This window comes from Citrus clementina, unplaced genomic scaffold, assembly GCF_000493195.1.
Source record: "Citrus clementina cultivar Clemenules unplaced genomic scaffold, Citrus_clementina_v1.0 scaffold_3, whole genome shotgun sequence".
Classification (NCBI taxonomy): domain Eukaryota; kingdom Viridiplantae; phylum Streptophyta; class Magnoliopsida; order Sapindales; family Rutaceae; genus Citrus; species Citrus x clementina.
Window position 1 is genome coordinate 4,979,544 of NW_006262339.1, and position 9,688 is coordinate 4,989,231.

Here is a 9,688-nt window from a genome sequence, read left to right on the forward strand (position 1 = left end):
GTTGATTTCTTATCATGAAAGTATACGAGGGGTTGAATGCTCAATTTCACGGGGATATGTTTGATTTGGGGAGGGATGGAATGTAAGTAACAGGTTAAAAGTTCAATTATAAGAGATCACATTTAATTTAGATTAGGTACCTGAACGGAAAAAGATTGACTAAAACCCAAGAAGTATAAATGCGTGTTCTCGTTATTGTTGATATTATTATTATTATTAAATAACTGGTAAACATATAAAAAAAGTTAGTGACTAAACTGTCATTCTTTTTAACATAACCCAACAATAAAGTCGAAACTTTTGTTTCAACCGGTGGCATCACCACGCCTGTGACAAGCAGAACTATTTTATCTAGGGATATTATCACTGCACCATCTAATATTTTTTACCATATCATTTTACCAAGAAATTTTTTTGATAATTACTTTTTTCCACTTAATATTTCAGTTTTTATCATTTTTCCATTAAACCTTTAAAATTAACTGAATTTTTAATATAAATTATAGTAAAAGTCTATTTTATTCATAAACTGTAGAGTGTAATTTAACCATGTAAATTAAAAAATATATAAAATTAATTATATACAAGAAATAATACTTTTATCAATTGATTGTTTTGCATATTTAAAATAATTAATTAATAAAATTATAAATTTATGCCTTGTGAAATTTCTAAAATACTTAATATAATGAAATTCTTAAAATTACCCTATGACATTAGCAATTTATTAATGAAATTAATGATTTAATGGTATAATAATGAAAACCGAAACATTAAGTGGAAGAAAACAATTATCAGAAAGTTTTGGTGGTAAAATAATACGTTCGAAAACATTTGATGGTAAAATGATAATACCCCTTTTATCTAAATTCATATTTAATGCTGAAGCACTACAAGATGTACAATAATCTATTGGAAAAGTTGATGTTAATATTGATTATTATGGACATGCATATGCCATTATAATGTGATCAAAGATAATGATCCCTGGAGCACTTGGAAGACTTATTTATCAATCTTAACGTTTCGTCACTCTGCCGCAAAGAACATTGACTACGAGAATATGCAAAGAAGATTATGTAATGCGGAATCGGAAACGGGGCCGGAGGTTGTAAAGCATAAGGTTTATTATAATATCTATATTGTGCATTTGGCAGCTTCCATTACAATGTATTGCATTGTATTAAAATACTGTTTTTATGCTATTCTATAGTCAGTGGCGAATTTAGAAAAATAATTTATCGGGTGTTAGATTACATAATAGTAAAATTTTAAAACTAAAACTTTGAATGTATAAAATATTTGTTAATACATTTAGAATTATTTTTAACGTATTTTCAAGAATAAAAAAATGTTTGTGGTGATGACTTATCATTATTTTTAATTATAGTGTAGGCTTTTATAATTCTAAAAGTTAAAGTTTAAATTTTGTGAGTTTATAAATTTATAGGATCAATTTTAATAGATTTAATGAAGGTTAATTAGAAATCTTAAATATTTTTCTTTTATTCTTATAGTTTTTTTTTAGCTAGTGGGGGCTATAGTCCCCACTGGTCACATACTGCATGTGCCCCTGCCTATATTTAGTTACAATTTTGGAGATACATTGCACTAAATTAAAAAGGTGATTAATATCATGAAAGATGTATAAAATAAACCCATAAGGACATAATTTAGGCTATATTACATTAGAATACTGATCATATTTTAACTATAATCATTTGGACTTTATTTATTTATTAAACTATAATAAATTTAAATTTTTAAATATTAATTTTTTTTAGATTTAAATATTTATTAAACTATAATAAATTTAAAATTTTAAATATTAATAAAAATTTGAATTAAAACAATTGTAATAAACCTAAATATTTAATAAATGAAAGATAATACATTATTTTACTTTCATTACATAAAATTATTGTAATTATTTTAATTTAAATCCGTTGAAGGTTCTTTAATTTTATTTAATCAGTTATTGTTTATTAAAATACTAAATCTAAAAATAAATTTAAATTAAACAATTATATTTGACATCAATAAATAAAAATAAGTTTATAATTTAATATTATTTTATAATATAATATAGTATTTTTACTATATAATATTAAATTATAGTTTATTATATTTTCAGCAATGATTTTGAAATTTCCCTTATTAGTTCTACCATTAGATTTTTCTCCGGGAGATATTGGAAAATTGGAATTTGCTTTAGTCTAAAGCTAAATCTATTCTGAAGTAATATATGTGGATAATTTCAAAGGTTAAATGGCTTCATGCGTGACATCTTTCATGACAAAATCTTTAGCAATTAGGTTTGGTGACTGGTTCAACAGCTACTTCAAGCGAGCTGCTAATAAGATTGGATGTAGCAAAAATTTTGAACTTTTTAAAATATCTCAATGGTTTGATTTTTGAATGAGTTTACTGTTTGAAGTGCCCAGCAAAAAGCTAAATTAAAGTCAAACAAGTCTCTTTGTTTTTCTAATGAAAAGCTTTTTGACTTGATGTTTACAAGTAAAAAGTATGTAATCTTTACCTCATCAACAAAGGCCATGTTCTTTGCGACTGTAGAAAAAAATTTATAACAATAAAAAAATATATTTAATAAATATATAAAAAAATTTATTATACAAGCGTAAAACTAAATCAACTTATTTTATAACTTACAACAGATAGTATTTATCAAATACTTTCAAACTGTAATTCTTAAATTACAAATTTTCCAATTCAAACTCGAGGAAAATTTCTTTTCATATAAACTTCTTGAAAATTAAAACGGTGTCCACATATAATTGTTGTCTTACACTATTGCATGCACACCGACCGTTTCTTTGGTGGAAAATTGCCTGAGCGGCATCGGCAGATATCCACCTGTTATTTCACGATTGACCTTTACAACAATCTATTTCAAAAATCCATAAATTAATTATATCCACTATGCTAGCAGCGAACTGGCAAGCTTCTTTTCTCTTTCTTTATTTTTTTTTAATTTTTTTTTTTATGTTGATCTCCAAGTTTTGTTCTTGACCCCTAATTCATTACATATTTATAACAAAAAATCTGGGAAAATCAATTTTACATAATAAATTGAAGGTCAAGAAGTAAAATTCCAGGGATCAAGAGAAAAAAAAACCTTAAAATTTTGAGAATTTTCAATGAAAAACTGATGAGTTCTGTAGCATAAAACGTTACATTGTGACTAGATTGCTATTAGAAGAAGCCTTAGAAAGGGTTAACCCATATAATTAAAGTCAAATAAGTCTCTTTGTTTTTCTAATGAAAAGCTTTTTGACTTGATGCTTACAAGTATGTAACCTTTACCTCATCAACAAAGGCCATGTTCAATACATCTATAGAAAAAATTTATAATAGTAAAAGGAAAATTAATAGTATATAATAAATATAATTTTTAAAATAATAAATTTAACAAAATTAATAAATATATAATAAATTTTTTTTATTATACAAACATAAAATTAAATTAACTTAATTTTTAAATTATAATAATTAATATTTATCAAATATTTTCAGACTATAATTCTTAAAATACAATTGTCCCTATTCAATCTCAGCCAAAATTTATTTTCATAGAAACTTCTTGAAAATTAAAATGGTGTCCCCATATAATTATTGTCTTACTCACTATTGCATGCGCACCGACCGTTTCTTTGGTGGGAAAGTGCTTGAGCGGTATAGGCAATTATCAACCTGTCATTTCACGATTGACTTTCTACAAACAACAAAACTCCATAAATTAAGTATTTCCACTATGCGAGTGGCGAACTGGCAAGCGATTATACGATCAAGATTATTGCTCTCCGCTGTACTCCTCATCCTCAATTTTATTTTCTCTTTGTTTAATTTTTTTTTAATATGTCGATCTCCAAGTTTTGTTCTTGACCCCTAATTCATTACATATTTATAACAAAAACAAATCTGGGAAAATCAATCATAAATAATAAATTGAAGGTTGAGAAGTAAAATTTGAAGGATCAAGAAAAATAAAAAAGCTTAAAAATTTGAGAAATTTCAATGAAAAAGCCTTAGAAAGGTTTATGCACGCGTAAAGGAATTTACAGCAACGTGAAAAACAAGATTCGGACATTAATAAATTCATAAGCCACGGTGTCTGCGTTTTCAAGATTCGGCATCTGTTGATCTCCATGATGTGACAAAAGCAATGGGTGGAAATCTCACACGCACTTTTTTTAGTTCCGTAATGTAATCCATTATGATGTCGCTGCTCATTAGAAATAGAAAACAAACTCGCATGCAAAAAGCATGTAATTATGTATCACAGCCTTATTACAATATTCAATATCCTCAAATCTCTTTTCCGCGGACTGGATAGATTTCTCCGACCTTTTTTTTTTTTGCTGATGGCCGAATCATATCACTTATTTTAAAGAGAAAAGCAAAAGTAACCACAAGGTCCACACCACTCTTTTGATATCTCTACGGAAGAACGATGGCCCTACCATTATTTATATAACGCGCCTTTTTCACATTTTTATTATTTTATTGCGATATAATATGGTGGTGCAATGGTGGTTTACTTTTAATCCGACGAGTGATCCTTCAGAGTTGGAAAGGCAGTGGACGGTACCAAATCAGCCAAGCTGACACAATAATGTGCAAAATGATTTTCTTTTTCTAACCTTAATTGTCTTAAGTTTCATTCGTATTCTCTCCTTACTTTTTCTTTTAATTTTTCCCCATTAATTTCTCACTGATAATGATAAAAACAATAAAATAATGCCTCTAAACCATTCATAACTAATATATAATATACACGTGTCGTAAGATTTTTAAAAAATAAGTAAAAGTAAGACGAGTAAAAGATCAATTTCTTTAATTTGAAGATATAGAAACACTTAACGTATGCAAATATGAGTGGTTGATGTTACAATATCTAATATGTCATGCTATATTAATTGTTATTCTTTTCTTTTACTACAAATACTTCATCAAATTTCAATAATAACCCTTTCTATCTTCTCATTCACCACCCACGTATCTTCTTCAAAAGTTTAGGGATAAACAAATAAATCGAATAGAGAAAACTGATTTTACAAATATGTATTATTTTTTTTTTAATTGAAAAATATTATCAACTCAGATCTAAAATTTTATACGATAATCATTCAAAGGAAAAAAAAGATAGAGAGGTTAATTAATTATTTTGGGTCTTTCAAATAGGGATGGCAATGGGGAGGGGAGGGGAGGGGACCAATCTCCCCATACCCATCCCCGATGTTTTGCATATGTCCCCGTCCCCTCCCCGTCCCCGTCAAAATTGCTTGAGAGAATCCCCATCCCCTCCCCGAATAATAACAGGGGATCCCCGAGGGTCCCCGGTCCCCGAATAATTAATAGTCTAATACATTTTTTATTTTCGATTTTAAATTAAAGAAATTGCCATCCCTACTTTCAAACTATTCTGAAACTGTGAAGGAGACGTGTGAGTAAAGAAGACTGCAAGAGAAACGTGATCATATAATAAGTGGGGGGGACAGCTCTAAGAGGCATGCGTATCTTCTGGTATACAAAATTATTATCGCTTGGAAAAGCTTTTGGTATAATTAAAACATTGATGAACACCAAGAGACCAACCCCACAATGTACATGCGTATCTATCTTTCACATCAGAGCTCAGAAATGTGCATGCATATGCCGGGGACTTGCATTTCTCGGTCACTCCAGTCTTCATTCTTTAGACGTTTTTCCCTCCATTAGATTTCTTTAATTGCTTCAGTCTTCAGTGCTGATCCAACACACGCATCAGTCATCACACTGCTAGTAGTTTGACCTTTGAGTTCACTCACTGACATCACCTGTTTTGTTTTAGACTTAAAAGGCAACCATTGCGACTTTTTGGAACACGGCAAAAACATCGATGTGTATAATACAGAAAATAATGAGCGTTGGACATACCTACTCTTTTTTGAAATAGTTACTGTCCGTTCGGCAATACTGAATCCTATAAAATAATACGATTAAATGATAATAAGTTTTACATAAAAGGGTGTGTTTGGCACACTGTATTGTATTATGTTATATTGTATTATTTTTATGCTAGTGTATTGTATTATGCTGTATTACATTAGTATTGTATTATAACAATGTTGTACAATGTTTGATGCTGCACTGTACTGTATTAATTTTTTTGTGATTAACTTAAATTATATATTTAAAAAATAATATTTATTAGTACCTAGGGGTGGGCACGGTTCGGTTCAGTTCGAAATTAAGTAGAACCGATTTAAATCGGTTATTTTATAAAAAGAACCGAACTCAATAAGAACCGAACTCAAACGGTTCTTTTCGGATCGGTTCGGTTCGGTTCGGTTTTTTCGGCTCTGGGCCTATTGGGCCTATTTTGAATTTTTAATTTTTTAGCCCATTGGGCCTCATGAATGTAATAATTTTTTTCAACAATTAATTTATCCTAATTTTATTACAAATATTAACAATAAATACAAAATATTCAAAATACATTTTATCACTAATATCTTACTAACTATTAATAAGATACTCCCAAAATATGAAATATTAAAATTTCAAAATACATAACCAAACTCCAATACTCCATCTATATAAACATAATCATAATGTTATAAAGAGAAATAACACATGTTTGATTTGAATAAAATCATGTTTGATTTGAATAAAATTATTAACACATGTTTGATTTGAATAAAATAAAAAAATAATTCGGTTTTTCAGTTCGGTTTTTCGGTTAAGCTAAGTGAACCGAATACCGAACCGACATTTCGGTTTTTTTTACAAATGGTATATTCAGTTTTTTAAAAAATAAAAACCGAACCGAATTAGAAAAAACCGTCTGTTCGGTTCGGTTTTTTTAACACTACGGTTTTTTTGCCCACCCCTAATAGTACCTAGAAAAATACAAAATATGGAAGTCTTAAATTTTAGAAATTTGACATTATTTTTTAGTATAAATATTAAAAAAATAATTTTTCCATAAAGATTGAAGCTTATAGCCTTATAATCGACTGCATAACATTTATTTTAAATTAATATTATTTAAATTTATTCATATATAAATATTTTTATTAGTTATATTAATTTTTTATATATTAATTACTATAATATAATTAAATAATGTAATATCAAGTTATATTCTTATTTTTATATATTATTTAAGTACTTATTAATCAATTTGATATATTAATTATTATATAATTAAATAATACATTATTTAGTAATATTTTTAATATAATAAAAATTAAAATATGAATAATAAATTATTAATTTATATTAATAATTATGATATAAAAATAAAAGAAAAGAAAAGAAAATATTATATTATATTAAAAAGTTATATTATTTATTATTATTAAAAAAAGCAAAAGCAAAAGTAAAAAAAAAAAAAAGAAGCAGCAAATGCAAAAGCACAAGAGCTAAGAAACTGAGAAATGGAGGAGAAGATGACAAACAAGAAACTGAGAAGAAGAAGAAGAAACAGAGAAGACGAAAAAGAAGAGGGGAAAAGGAAAAAATAAAAATAAAAGAAAAATGAGAAGAGAGAAACATATATGACGAAGAAGAAGAGGGGAAAAGGAAAAAAGAAAAGAGAGAAAAACAGAGAAGATGAAGAATAAGAGGGGAAAAGGAAAAAAAATAAAACAAAAAGAGAGAGAGAGTAACAAGGAAGCCGAAGATGAAGAGAGGAAAAGATAAAAAAGAAAGAGAGAGAAATAGAGAAGACGAAGAAGAAGAAACTAATACAGTATAAACCCAAGTTTCACTCGGGTTTCCATTATGCGGGGTTTCCCGCATTAATTTTTTTTTTAATGCAATACCAGAGAAGTGCCAAACATCGTATTGTCATATTTTAATGCAATGCAGAGCGCTAATACAGTATAATGCGGCATGCCAAACATGGCCAAAGGGCATATTTGGTTATAGTATTAAGGGGTATTAAAATACTGTTCACATTAAGTTAATATCAATATCATGTTTGGTAAAATTTTGTAAGGGATTAAGGGGTATGCTAATGCAGCAAACTGCCGCATTAGCTAAGCCCGACTAGGAGTCGGGAAAAGCTAATGGGACAGTTTGCCGCATTAGCTTTTGTGCTTTTGCATTTGCTGCTTCTTTTTTTTGTTTTTACTTTTGCTTTTGCTTTTTTTAATAATAATAAATAATATAACTTTTTAATATAATATAATATAAATTTTATTTTCTTTTATTTTTATATCATAATTATTAATATAAATTAATAATTTATTGTTCATATCTTAATTTTTATTATATTAAAAATATTACTAAATAATGTATTATTTAATTATATAATAATTAATATATCAAATTGATTAATAAGTACTTAAATAATATATAAAAATAAGAATATAACTTGATATTACATTATTTAATTATATTATAGTAATTAATATATAAAAATTTAATATAACTAATAAAAATATTTATATATGAATAAATTTAAAAAATATTAATTTAAAATAAATGTTATATTGTCGATTATAAGGCTATAAGCTTCAATCTTTATGGAAGTTTTTTTTAATATTTATACTAAAAAATAATGTTAAATTTCTAAAATTCAAGAATTCTATATTTTGTATTTTTCTAGGTACTAATAAATATTACTTTCTAAATATATAATTTAAGTTAATCACAAAAAAATTAATACAGTACAGTGTAGCACCAAACATTGTACATTATTATAATACAGTGCTGATACAATATAGCATAATACAATACAGTGTGACAAACGCACCCAAAAGAAATTAGATGTTTATTTGCCCTTTGTTTATAATTTAATTGACCGGAAATGTGCTTTGCAATCCGTGATCAATTGAGTTCAAGTAACAACAAAAGTTGGGTTGATGTTTAGTGAGTGAGATTTTTCATTTCATCCATCCAAAATCTGCTAAAAAAATAAATAAATGCCTAGTGTAAATTGGTACACACACAATACTAATCGAGTCATTCTTACACATTAGACCTAATGCCGAGTTCACTTACTTTTAAAACCACAAGTTTTAGCTATAGGGTATACGATTTGAGTCCTTAGAATCCGCCCCTCTTTGAGAACCCACGTTTGGTCATGTGTTCGTTTGGGTGATTTTGCAGGTCTCATATGCGGCCAAGTAGCAAGTCTTCCCCAACTTGCTCCATTTGCGATGAGAGAGAGCCCACGGATTCATAAGTTCGCAAAATAACTTAACAGTATAAACTGTAATTAAAGTCGTCACATAAAGATAACGGTGCTAGAAAGTATTGGGAGTTTCAAAGATAAAAGTGTAAAAGTTTGACAAGTTTTAATAATTAAATTATTATGACACTGTATAAAATAATATTTAAAATAAAGTCACTGACTATCATGTTGAATGATTTTATCGGCTGTAGTAAGAAAGCAATCCCTGCTTTTGTTAACGGGGAACGATTCAGGCGCGTTTGTTTTTAAAAATAAAATGTTGAATCACAGTGCGGACCCGCCAGAATTGACAATTTAATTTGTCCCCTAAAAGTTGATTAAATGAATAGCAGTTTGATGTAAACAAATATTGTGATACATGAAATCAAAGCGTGCACTCATGACCCACACGGCTGACTCGAGATCAACAGGAAGATTGAAAGCACCCAACAACCGAATTATAATTAACTAACACATAAAAATTTCATTTCTGCTGTACATTAA